This window comes from Rhinatrema bivittatum, chromosome 8, assembly GCF_901001135.1.
Source record: "Rhinatrema bivittatum chromosome 8, aRhiBiv1.1, whole genome shotgun sequence".
In the NCBI taxonomy this organism is placed as follows: Eukaryota; Metazoa; Chordata; class Amphibia; order Gymnophiona; family Rhinatrematidae; genus Rhinatrema; species Rhinatrema bivittatum.
In genome coordinates this window covers 242,844,183-242,857,656 of record NC_042622.1, presented here as the reverse complement: position 1 = coordinate 242,857,656, position 13,474 = coordinate 242,844,183, and the positions used below count along the sequence as shown (strand labels likewise).

The following is a 13,474-nucleotide window of genomic DNA, read 5'->3' as shown; positions in this document are numbered from 1 at the left end:
CCTGTTTCCAACAGTGGCCAATCCAGGCCACAAGAACCTGGCAAGTACCCAAAAACTAAGTCTATTCCATGTTACCATTGCTAATGGCAGTGGCTATTCTCTAAGTGAACTTAATAGCAGGTAATGGACTTCTCCTCCAAGAACTTATCCAATCCATTTTTAAACACAGCTATACTAACTGCACTAACCATATCCTCTGGCAACAAATTCCAGAGTTTAATTGTGCGTTGAGTAAAAAAGAACTTTCTCCGATTAGTTTTAAATGTGCCCATGCTAACTTCATGGAGTGCCCCCTAGTCTTTCTACTATCCGAAAGAGTAAATAACCGATTCACATCTACCCGTTCTAGACCTCTCATGATTTTAAACATCTCTATCATATCCCCCCTCAGTCGTCTCTTCTCCAAGCTGAAAAGTCCTAACCTCTTTAGTCTTTCCTCATAGGGGAGCTGTTCCATTCCCCTTATCATTTTGGTAGCCCTTCTCTGTACCTTCTCCATCGCAATTATATCTTTTTTGAGATGCGGCGACCAGAATTGTACACAGTATTCAAGGTGCGGTCTCACCATGGAGTGATACAGAGGCATTATGACATTTTCCGTTTTATTCACCATTTCCTTTCTAATAATTCCCAACATTCTGTTTGCTTTTTTTGACTGCCGCAGCACACTGAACTGACGATTTCAATGTGTTATCCACTATGACACCTAGATCTCTTTCTTGGGTTGTAGCACCTAATATGGAACCCAACATTGTGTAATTATAACATGGGTTATTTTTCCCTATATGCATCACCTTGCACTTATCCACATTAAATTTCATCTGCCATTTGGATGCCCAATTTTCCAGTCTCACAAGGTCTTCCTGCAATTTATCACAATCTGCTTGTGATTTAACTACTCTGAACAATTTTGTGTCATCTGCAAATTTGATTATCTCACTCGTCGTATTTCTTTCCAGATCATTTATAAATATATTGAAAAGTAAGGGTCCCAATACAGATCCCTGAGGCACCACTGTCCACTCCCTTCCACTGAGAAAATTGTCCATTTAATCCTACTCTCTGTTTCCTGTCTTTTAGCCAGTTTGCAATCCATGAAAGGACATCGCCACCTATCCCATGACTTTTTACTTTTCCTAGAAGCCTCTCATGAGGAACTTTGTCAAACGCCTTCTGAAAATCCAAGTATACTATATCTACCGGTTCACCTTTATCCACATGTTTATTAACTCCTTCAAAAGAGTGAAGCAGATTTGTGAGTCAAGACTTGCCCTGGGTAAAGCCATGCTGACTTTGTTCCATTAAACCATGTCTTTCTATATGTTCTGTGATTTTGATGTTTAGAACACTTTCCACTATTTTTCCTGGCACTGAAGTCAGGCTAACTGGTCTGTAGTTTCCCGGATCGCCCCTGGAGCCCTTTTTAAATATTGGGCTTACATTTGCTATCCTCCAGTCTTCAGGTACAATGGATGATTTTAATGATAAGTTACAAATTTTTACTAATAGGTCTGAAATTTCATTTTTTAGTTCCTTCAGAACTCTGGGGTGTATACCATCTGGTCCGGGTGATTTAGTACTCTTCAGTTTGTCAATCAGGCCTACCACATCTTCTATGTTCACCGTGATTTGATTCAGACCATCTGAATCATTACCCATGAAAACCTTCTCCATTACGGGTACCTCCCCAACATCCTCTTCAGTAAATACCGAAGCAAAGAAATCATTTAATCTTTCCGCAATGGCCTTATCTTCTCTAAGTGCCCCTTTAACCCCTCGATCATCTAACGGTCCAACTGACTCCCTCACAGGCTTTCTGCTTCGGATATATTTAAAAAAGTTTTTACTGTGAGTTTTTGCCTCTGCAGCCAACTTCTTTTCAAATTCTCTCTTAGCCTGTCTTATCAATGTCTTACATTTAACTTGCCAATGTTTATGCTTTATCCTATTTTCTTCTGTTAGATCCTTCTTCCAATTTTTGAATGAAGATCTTTTGGCTAAAATAGCTTCTTTCACCTCCCCTTTTAACCATGCCGATAATCTTTTTGCCTTCTTTCCACCTTTCTTAATGTGTGGAATACATCTAGACTGTGCTTCTAGAATGGTATTTTTTAACAATGACCACGCCTCTTGGACATTTTTTACTTTTGTAGCTGCTCCTTTCAGTTTTTTCTAACAATTTTTCTCATTTTATCAAAGTTTCCCTTTTGAAAGTTTAGCACGAGAGCCTTGGATTTACACACTGTTCCTCTTCCAGTCATTAAATCAAATTTGATCATATTATGATCACTATTGCCAAGCGACCCCACCACCGTTACCTCTCTCACCAAGTCCTGTGCTTCACTGAGAATTAGATCTAAAATTGCTCCCTCTCTCGTCGGTTCCTGAACCAATTGCTCCATAAAGCTATCATTGATTCCATCCAGGAACGTTATCTCTCTAGCGTGACCTGATGATACATTTACCCAGTCAATATTGGGGTAATTGAAGTCTCAATGTACATTATTAGTGCAGGAGGATGTGTAATCCTGACAAAACTGATTCAAACAGTCTTATAAAACAGGATGTCTTTTATTTTTTCAATATGGCAACTCCACAAGGTTATACGAGCACCGGCTTAATGGCGTCCCCCGACACGGTCCCGTGTTTTGCCGCGGGCTGCATCGGGGGGGATCGCCACCGCTGGAATTCACACAAAAGCTAGAACATAAACAAATTAATAGAGAGTCAGAATAATAAAAGGGACTTACAACCGACCAAAATAAGTTCCACACAAGCATAACATACCTGACAGCAGCGTTTTGACAGTGACAGGGAGCGCAACGCCCTTCAAACTTGACAGGTATTTAAAGGAGACAGAGGCGCCAAAAACTACAGGGGAGGGAACCACGTGAGTGAAAAAAGGGGTTTCATTGGTTCCCGTTCCTGTAGTGCACCCAAGCAGTGAATCAGCCTAACCTGCTAGGTAAATAAAAACCATTCGATCTCCCGATTTAAACCTTTTGGGGACACGGTGTCTAACGTGAAGATCCAGCGTTGTTCAATCCTGCCCAAAATCTCAGCATAATTGCCTCCCCGCAAAGGACGTGAGACAACTTCAATGACACAAAAAAAGAGATCAGAGAGGGAATGTGACTGTGATATCCAATGATCAACCAGGGGTTCCTTCTCTCGCTGCAAACGGATATTAGAGCAATGCTCTATAATCCGAGTCTTTACCATCCGGGATGTTTTCCCAACATACATTAAAGAGCAGGGACAAGTGATTATGTAAATTACTCCAGAAGTAGTACAATCAGAGTGGGACCGTAGCTGAAACATTTTACCCGTGGTGGGGTGCGTGAAACAAGTCATACCACTTGTATGAGAACAGACCGTACACCTGCCACAGGGCTGATGGCCAACATCAATGACAGGATCACGCGGCACTGGAAGATCAGAGTGAATCAATTTGTCTCGCAGATTTTTACCCCGACGAAAAGTAAACCGAAGGGGATCAGGGAACAATGTATTTAAAGACAGGGCCTCCCAGTGTCGCCGGATCATGCCAGCGATGGGCCGGCTCAGAGTGGAGAATGGTAATATAAAGTTTGTCACGGGGGGTTCGGGAGAACCGGAAGACAAAAATAATAGCTCCCGATTTGTGTATAAGGCGCGTTTCATTGCTTTTTTAACTACTGACTTTGGGTACCCTCTTGACAGGAAGCGAGATGACATCTCATGGGCTTTAATCAGAAATTCACCAGTGGTGGTGCACAATCTGCGAAGCCTAAAAAACTGGCCAGTAGGGATATTCTTACGCAGTGCACTCGGATGACAACTTTGAAAGGACAACAAGGTATTACGGTCTGTCTCTTTTCGGTAGATGGTGGTGGAAAACCGACCATCATCTACAGAAACAAGTACATCTAGAAAAGGTATCTGAAACCGATGAAAAATAAAGTTAAACTGCAGACTCGGGTCACTAGCATTGAGGTGGTCAATAAACATAAACAATTGCACCTCAGTGCCGAGCCACAATAAGAAAATATCGTCAATGTAACGAACAAATTGATTCACTCTGATCTTCCAGTGCCGCGTGATCCTGTCATTGATGTTGGCCATCAGCCCTGTGGCAGGTGTACGGTCTGTTCTCATACAAGTGGTATGACTTGTTTCACGCACCCCACCACAGGTAAAATGTTTCAGCTACGGTCCCACTCTGATTGTACTACTTCTGGAGTAATTTACATAATCACTTGTCCCTGCTCTTTAATGTATGTTGGGAAAACATCCCGGATGGTAAAGACTCGGATTATAGAGCATTGCTCTAATATCCGTTTGCAGCGAGAGAAGGAACCCCTGGTTGATCATTGGATATCACAGTCACATTCCCTCTCTGATCTCTTTTTTTGTGTCATTGAAGTTGTCTCACGTCCTTTGCGGGGAGGCAATTATGCTGAGATTTTGGGCAGGATTGAACAACGCTGGATCTTCACGTTAGACACCGTGTCCCCAAAAGGTTTAAATCGGGAGATCGAATGGTTTTTATTTACCTAGCAGGTTAGGCTGATTCACTGCTTGGGTGCACTACAGGAACGGGAACCAATGAAACCCCTTTTTTCACTCACGTGGTTCCCTCCCCTGTAGTTTTTGGCGCCTCTGTCTCCTTTAAATACCTGAATTCTAAGCTCAATAATGGTGTAAGTATACAATATAGTCTTATATATAGCAGACCTCATACAAGATATACGTATTTCATGCTAATTAGCATAAGTATACCGCAGTATAATCATTGGTCATATAGTGTCCAGAATTTTTTCAAGAATTTTCTTCTGCATACGTGAACATTAAAGCCCGTTGGCATATTGTGAGAAAAGTAACATTGCAAATTTTGCATAGCATTTCAAGCAAAGCACTTAGCTTAGTAGTTCCGAGGGGTAAGCAGAGACATGGAGGTGAGGACGTGCACGATGGCAAGGGCTTGCCATCGTGCACGTCCTCACCTCCATGTCTCTGCTTACCCCTCGGAACTACTAAGCTAAGTGCTTTGCTTGAAATGCTATGCAAAATTTGCAATGTTACTTTTCTCACAATATGTCAACGGGCTTTAATGTTCACGTATGCAGAAGAAAATTCTTGAAAAAATTCTGGACACTATATGACCAATGATTATACTGCGGTATACTTATGCTAATTAGCATGAAATACGTATATCTTGTATGAGGTCTGCTATATATAAGACTATATTGTGTACTTACACCATTATTGAGCTTAGAATTTGGGTCCTTGGCTGATATTAATTTCTGTATTACTGGGCAGCCATTCCCCCCTTTTTAATTGGGTGCTTTAGGACTGGTGTGATCCTTTAAATACCTGTCAAGTTTGAAGGGCGTTGCGCTCCCTGTCACTGTCAAAACGCTGCTGTCAGGTATGTTATGCTTGTGTGGAACTTATTTTGGTCGGTTGTAAGTCCCTTTTATTATTCTGACTCTCTATTAATTTGTTTATGTTCTAGCTTTTGTGTGAATTCCAGCGGTGGCGATCCCCCCCGATGCAGCCCGCGGCGAAACACGGGACCGTGTCGGGGGACGCCATTAAGCCGGTGCTCGTATAACCTTGTGGAGTTGCCATATTGAAAAAATAAAAGACATCCTGTTTTATAAGACTGTTTGAATCAGTTTTGTCAGGATTACACATCCTCCTGCACTAATTGTACATTGCGATTTTGCTTGAAGTGCAGTCCTTGCTCATTATTTGTTTTGTGGTAATTGAAGTCTCCCATTATTACTGCACTACCAATTTGGTTAGCTTCCCTAATTTCTCTTAGCATTTCACTGTCCATCTTACCATCTTGACCAGGTGGACGGTAATATACCCCTATCACTATAGTCTTCCCCGACACACAAGGGATTTCTACCCATAAAGATTCAACTTTGTATTTAGTCTCATGCAGGAGACAATATATAACCCAGAGGATCGGACTGGGTGAGAGCCTGGGTTTCTCCTTCCAGGCTATGGCAGCGTCCTTGTTTAATCTGGGGCACAGCACCAGACAGTAATGGTAGCAGCTGCAGACCCACGCTCTGCTGTGGGTGCGCAGTATGGAAAGTTACAAGTGGGGGGGAGTGGCTAAACTGTACCACGACTGTTTGAAAGAGAGGGGAGAACAGCAGAGCAACAATAAGGAGTCCTGTAAACATTTAAAAAATTCTTTTGAAACTGAGGCCCAGAATAAGGAAGAAGCTTCCACAGCTGAGCGAGAAGAAACTTCCCCTTTAAGGACTGCAGTTGAAAACAGCCTGAGCTCTCCTTCACGCCCCCGTCGTCTAAACGTGGCCGCCATACCTGCCTTTGATAGCCATAGCCATGCGCCGAATGGAAGAGGCTGCTTGACCGGCTCCGCTAACACGCATGTGCCCCCCAGGAACTCCTTATTGTTGCTCTGCTGCTCTCCCCTCTCTTTCAAACAGTCGTGGTACAGTTTAGCCACTCCCCCCCACTTGTAACTTTCCATACTGCGCACCCACAGCAGAGCGTGGGTCTGCAGCTGCTACCATTACCGACTGGTGCTGTGCCCCAGATTAAACAAGGACGCTGCCATAGCCTGGAAGGAGAAACCCAGGCTTTCCCCCAGTCCGATACTCTGGGTCTGCCTCTGCTTTTTGGCTTTTTTTTTTTTTTTACTCTAGGCTCACAGCCAGAAGTCTTAAAGGAAAAGAACCAACACAAAAGGGGGGAAAAAGGAGGAGGGGACAGGGGACACAGAAGGCCACCTAGTCCAGCCCCCAATCACGATACCACTGGAAGCCTCCTGACCCAGGCACCGTGCAGCTGAGAGAGGGGAGCCTCAGGAGCTGCCTCTTACAGCTTCTCTTCTGTTCAGCCTTCCCAGGTCTTAATTCACAGCACAGGCACTTTTACTGCCTGCTGGCATCAGCATGGTTATATATTGTATTTATTTAAAATCTTTTAGAATACCGCTTGTTCAAAATAGAGGTCTAAGCGGTTTCCGTGTTGTAACATACATATTTGAACAAATGAAAACAGAAATTCTTTAAAAGTCGAAGTTTAACTAGATGTACAATTAAATAAAAGTAAGCTCGAAAGAGAAGCGTTAGGTTGAGTTTAGTTTATCGAAGGAATCGATGGAACAAAGGTAGGTTTTTAATTTTTTCCCTGAATTCTTTGGGATTAGTCAGGAGTGTAAGCTCTGCTGCGATTGAATTCCAAAGAGAAGGACCTGCCACTGAGAAGGCACGTATGAAGGGTGACATCGGAGAATCTGTTCATCTCTGCCGCCATTTGCTGGTCAGTGAGCATCACCCACTTATCTGGACTGGTCTGCCTGGATGAAGAGTAGTAAAGCTTTGTTGTTCTTCTGTTTAACCTTTAGATCAGTGCTTCTCAACCCAGTCCTTGGGGCACACCTAGCCAGCCAGGATATCCACAAGGAATAGGCATAAGCTAGATCTGCATACAAGGGAAGCAGTGCATGTATATGTATCTCATGCCTATTCATTGTGCATATCCTGAAAACCTGGCTGGCTACGTGTGCCTCCAGGACTGGGTTAAGAAGTATTGCTTTAGAAAGACAGGGCAGAATGAGTATTACAAATATCTAGAATGAAGAGGTTTCACTTTATTTTTTCATGTATGATAATCGGTCCCTACAGGCTTTGCATGGAATGTGATTCTAAAAATGCCCTGGAGCCCAATTACTCTGCATATCTCTAATCATAGAAACCAGGCCTCGCATTAAAAGAAAAAAAAATCTTGAATTTGGATTGTGTGTCTTGGAGCCAAGCAAGGATAAAAGTTTGATTATTTATAGCGTGGGGTATCTTGCTCTTCCCAGTATTTAATCATCACTCTACTTTTGAATGTTGTCCTTACTTCATTTGGTTGCTGACACTGGCAACACCATGTGCCTGGTTCTTGTGTTCATATCCACTGCAAGGGTATCCACAGTACCTTTGCCGGATGAAGCAGATCCTTCTGTAGTGTCCATGCTTCCATCCTCAACCCATGCTTCTCTGCTTAAAACATTTTCTCCTTTTACAGAACAGCATGCATGAAGAGGCTCCTTTTGCTCACTATCCTCCTAAATAAACCAGAATTTCAAGATGGACCAGGAGCTTGTAAGGGAATACCAGCACTGAAGACTCGGTGCCGACACTACCGTTTGTTTGAGCTGAATGTCTCTCTCTTTTCTTAACTTTGCCCCCTGCCTCCTGTGTATTCCAGACAGGAGGAGTGGTTCCAAGGGGTTGGAGCACTGAGCTAAGAGTCAGAGAAGTCCTGGGAAACAAGTTAAAATCCTCCTCTGCCACTGACAGGATGACTTTGAACAAGTCACATTGCCTCTCTATATTCCAGGGTGAGAGCTGAAGGCAGTGGTATTTACTCCTAGCCCTCGAGGACCGCCAACAGGTCAGGTTTTCAGGATATCTGAATATGCCTGAGATAGATTTTCATATACCTGTGTGCAAAATGATCTCATGCATATTTATTAGGGATATCCTGAAAACCTGTTGGTGGCCTTTGAGGGTTGTACGGGAATACCACTGAAATAAGTTGACCAGACAGTTCTTATTTTAAGGCTGAGCCATACCTGGTTTTACCCCCATTGGCTGCTTGGAGATGGAGTTTCTGCTTTTCTTAGGAATATCAGAACTACAGGGCCATGTAAGCAGTGAAAATAAAACCAGGACTGGATCTGTCCTATGTGATTATAGCCTTGAGTATTATAACATTGTTCCATCATACTGTTCCTCTTTAGAAGTTTATAAGAAAGCATTCGCTTAAGCTGTTTCTGATGTATTAAATCATGTAGCTGGTGGAAATCCATCATTGTTATTAAGCAATTGCTGTATGTCAAGCTAGTGTGCACTGTCGTTGCTAGCTGGCAAAAACAGAACTTCTCAACCCAGTCCTCAGGGCACACCCAGCCAGTCAGGTTTTCAGGATATCCGCAGTGAATATGCATGAGATAGATCTGCATACAATGGAAGCAGTGCATGCAAATCTATCTCATGCATATTCATTGTGGATATCCTGAAAATTTGACTGGTTAGGTGTGCCCCCCAGGACTGCATTGAAAAGCACTAGGCTAACCCAGTGTTTCTCAAGCCTCTCCTGGAGGCACACAGGATTTCCCAATGAATATGCATGAGATAGATTTGCATACACTGGATGTCTAATGTACGCAAATACATTTTGTGGATATTCATTATGGATATCCTGAAATCCCGACTGGTTAGGTGAGCCTCCAGGAGAGGGTTGGGAAACACTGGGCTAGAACATTGGTTTTGTGAACAGAGGTATGATTTGATGAATAAGTTCAATTTTCCTCTATAGGGCTTTCACAGATATAATACACGTTTGGCAGGTATTGAGGAAAATATTGGTGAATTTCACAAAACTCTATAAAGTCCCAGCAATCAGCTGTCCCTCTAGATATAATCTTCCACTGTAATCTCTATACAGAGATCATCTTCTGCCAGCTATCCGAAAGGGAGCCTGCTCTGGGAATTTCCTAACTGCATCCAAATCTTTTCCGTTTCATGGTTTCTCATATGGTAAACATAAGTTTGGTAAGGATTAACCCCCTCCCTCCAAATCTCTTTCCTAAAGTCCTAGTAGACGCGTCTGCATTACACAAGTGCATCAGGAAGGAAAGGAGAGGTTTTACAATGAATATGTCTGCACTCTTTCTGCTTCCATATCATGATGCCCATGTAAATTGCTTGTACTTTATATTTAATTTAAAAAAAATGTATTACTGTATTTATCCTCCTATGCCCCCACCCCAATTCTTATACCTTTGCAGCCACAGTTCTTAGGCAGGAAAAGACCCGCTTTCCACCTGGTCCCCCACGCTGCAAGCACTGGGATGTGCTGAGGACCTGTCACTGTGGCATTCTCCGCCCTGGATGCAGCTCTGGGTTTGTCAATGGGCACCCAATAAACATTTAGGGGCAGCAGGGATAGCTAAGATGTGCTGCCTTCTCATTCAGCAGAGAACAGCCCTCTGCTCGCTGCCCTGTGAGAGCACCAAAAGGACCTAAGGGGGCAAAACCCTAAATCCGTCCCTGCCTGGATGCTCTGAGAGTTAGGTGTCAGGTGTGGGATTCAAACCTAGGTCTGCCGCTTGCCAGCCTCTTCTTTTGTTTGCACACGTGAGTGTAGAGATGGAGGAACTGGAGAGCTTTTTTGTATGGGTGCCAAACGTTTCAAGCCAGTTGTAGAAAGTGTTTGCCTTCTATCATCAAGCTTTATGGCTTTATGGCCTCTGCTGGAGCACAAGATACAAAGTCAGGACGCTGGGCCTCTAAAATTCTCTCTGCACTGTTGATTCTAAGGTCATTTTACCTCCCCATGCTTAATTGTTCCAGAAAGCATGCGGGAGGGTTCAGCTGCACCCTCCATCACACAGCTTCCTCCCTTCCCCCTGCCTCCCCCCCATTCTGGTATACCCTCAGTGGCTACAGTGGGGTTAAAGAGCTGGACTGTTTCATTGTAGGCCATGGGGGAGCCTTTCCCCATGGCACTGTTTTAGAATTAGCACAACTCTCATCTGATAAGAAGCCTACACATGGTCACACTTTGCGTGTCTGTGTCTCTTTATTATAAAAGAGGGTCCCCATGCACAGATTTCACTGCCAGAACTGCTTGGCCTCCAGATTCCCTTGTCTCCAAGGCCTCATGCTAAATGCGCGCATAGTGCCACTCTTACATTATAAGAGGCGCCAGCACTGCCTGCATTAACGTGTACAATTAAGGAGAGTTCTCTCATGGTTCAGTACGAGAGGCAGAGAGTGCCGGTGACAGATTAAGATCTGAGGGGGGGCCAGGGCTGAGGATGTTCAGTTGTTGAGAGGTAAAGCAGAGCTAATTACATGCAGATAAGCTCCTCCGTCTCCCCCACCATCCCCAAATATCTGTGCTGAGCTGTCTGCGATTCTGTTCTCACAGATGGGGAACAGGAATGAGTCCGTTGGCCACTGCCCCCCTCCCCCCCCCTCCTTTGACTCATGTCAGCGGCCTATGTGCAAGGCCTGAAGTAGAGTCACAAGCATGCGAGTCAGGGCCGGGCCGGGCCCCTAAAGCACTCTGGGGTCTTGTTTGGATGAAGAGCACTGCACAAATTCAAACTTTTGTGATGGGCTGTGTCTGTACGTGTAATTTGTATAATACAGAAAATATCTCAAGTACTACATTTTGAAATTGTGTCACGTGATCGTGTTTGAAAACAAAAAAATAAAAATACATGTTCTGAGGTAATGTTTGGTACTTGATTCCACAACCTTCTTCCCAGTGAATAATTCCCTCTCTCTGGCTTTACCAAATATTTCATTACAATATGCACCCTGCTGAGTCATGGTTATTAACTCGCGCCAATGCTATGAGAGACAGGCTGAGCTGCTTCTGGTTTTAGCCTCAGCATATTTAGGGACCTGCAGTTCCTGCTCTTCCTGTAGTTATTGGAAATTCAACTACATGGATGCACTCTGGGTAAAACCAGGACTGACCCGGCCTGTTCAGGGTCATGGATCCAATTGATGGAGACTCGGGATTGGATACTGCCGTGTTTCCCACCTAGCCAGTCAGGTTTTCAAGACTTCCCCAATAATTACGCATGAGATAGATGTGCATACCCTGGGCATCTAATGTAGGCAAATTTATCTCATACATATTCATTATGGATATCCTGAAAACCCGACTGATTAGGTGTGCCTGCAGGAGAGGGTTGGGAAATACTGGGATGCTGAATAGGGTTGCCAACTAGCTCCAACATTTCAGGACAGGTTGATCCAATCTTGGTTTTGTCCCAAGGCTTTTCTTAGGGAAATCAATAGGGACAGCAGATTTCCAGTTCACGCAGGCAGTGGGGTAAAACCAGGACTGGGTCAAACTGTCCTGAAAATCTGGAACCAAATGGCCAACCTAATAAGCAGGGGGTGACCAGCTCCAGCCCTCAAAAGCCAGAACCAGGCCTGCTTTTCAGGCTATCCACAATGACTCTGCATGTGATACAGTTGCAAGGAATGGGAGGAGGTGCATGCAAATGGCTCTGTTTCGGTTCCTCAGACTTATAGTTCCTGCTTTTCCAATGGAAATCAGAATTTCTAAGTCTACAGATCAGGGTTGTTCAGCTGCATTTCTTAAGGGCTGCAGACCAGTCTGAGTTTCAGGATACCCCTAATAAATACACAGGAGACCCATTTGCCTTCACTTCTCTAAAATGTATACAGATATATCTGCTGCATGTTCATTAAGGATTTACAGATGCTGGGGTCGAGCTGAGCACCCCAGCCATGAATGAAATACAACAAAACCAAGGCCTGGCTTGGACTGACCAATTGCCGTTCCTCTGCTGAATATTTTTGTACAGGAACAGACAAGTCTAGCACTGGAGAGCCACAGACAGGTCTGGTTTTCAGGATATCCACAATGAATATGCATGGGGCATATTTGCATGAACAGCCTCCATTGTATGCAAATATATCTCATGCTTATTTATTGTGGAGACCCAGTATATGCAAATTCATCTAGAAAAGAAGGAACTGAAGTCCATAAGGTCAGGGGGGGGGGGGGAAATGGGGAGGGGTGGGGAAGAAACCAGGATCGGATCAACCTGAAACAAATGGATCCAATTGGTTACCCTAGTTGTGATGTCACAGCGATGTCATATTACTGCACTTACATATTCTTTCCATAGGAAAATGTCTTTTGTCATGGTCATTTCTATCCATCTGCCTGTGACCCCTTTAGGTGCAGTACTCTGGCCATGACTTTTGGAGGAGGTGCTGTGCTGGGCAAAGGCAGCCAAACTCTGTAGTTCTGAGAAACATGTGTCTGCATGACCCGCACAGCAACCACAAGAAGATGCTGTGGCAGGACAAAGTGACTGCCGGCAGCCGGAGCCCTGACGCCCATGGTTGGCCAGCGGTGTCATAAGAAGTACAGGGGAAAGGACACGGTTTCCATCTGAACACCTATAGGTGAATGGCCTTTTCAATCTGTTCTTTCTGGATTTAATGTATTATTTTGTAGAAGGTTTTTTAACTGTATCTCAAACTGTATCTATATTGAATTGTCAAATGCTGTATAGGGGGTTTTATCAATGTGTATTGAAAATGAGATCTTAAAACGGGAGGCACTCAGAGTCCTTTAAAATGCTACAGGCAAGCGGCAAAGATTGGCTGGAAGATGGAAAAATGGCAACACCACAAAATAGTGAGTCTTTGTCACGTACACTGAAATGTCACATTTGCTCCATCCCATGAGGTGAGTGTAAAACATTTTCTATCTACCCCTTGGGATCCTGCCAGGTACTTGTGCCCTGCATTGGCCACTGTTAGAAAAAGGATACTGGGTTAGATGGACCTTTGGTCTGACCCAGTATGGCAAGTCTTATGTATTTATGTTTCTAGTGCTGTACACTAAAAGATTTTGCATCAAATAAAAAAAAAACATCTGCCAAAATGCA

General features: G+C 43.8%; 1 long non-coding RNA gene across 1 annotated transcript in view; it reads left to right on the top strand.

The window, feature by feature from the left end:
- Positions 1-11,260, top strand: part of LOC115098055 — a 78,656-nt gene extending 67,396 nt beyond the window's left edge. Inside the window, exon 6 of the long non-coding RNA XR_003858404.1 lies at positions 8,044-11,260. This is a non-coding gene — a long non-coding RNA (uncharacterized LOC115098055). The remainder of the gene's footprint in view (positions 1-8,043) is intronic.
- Positions 11,261-13,474: the final 2,214 nt, after the last annotated feature.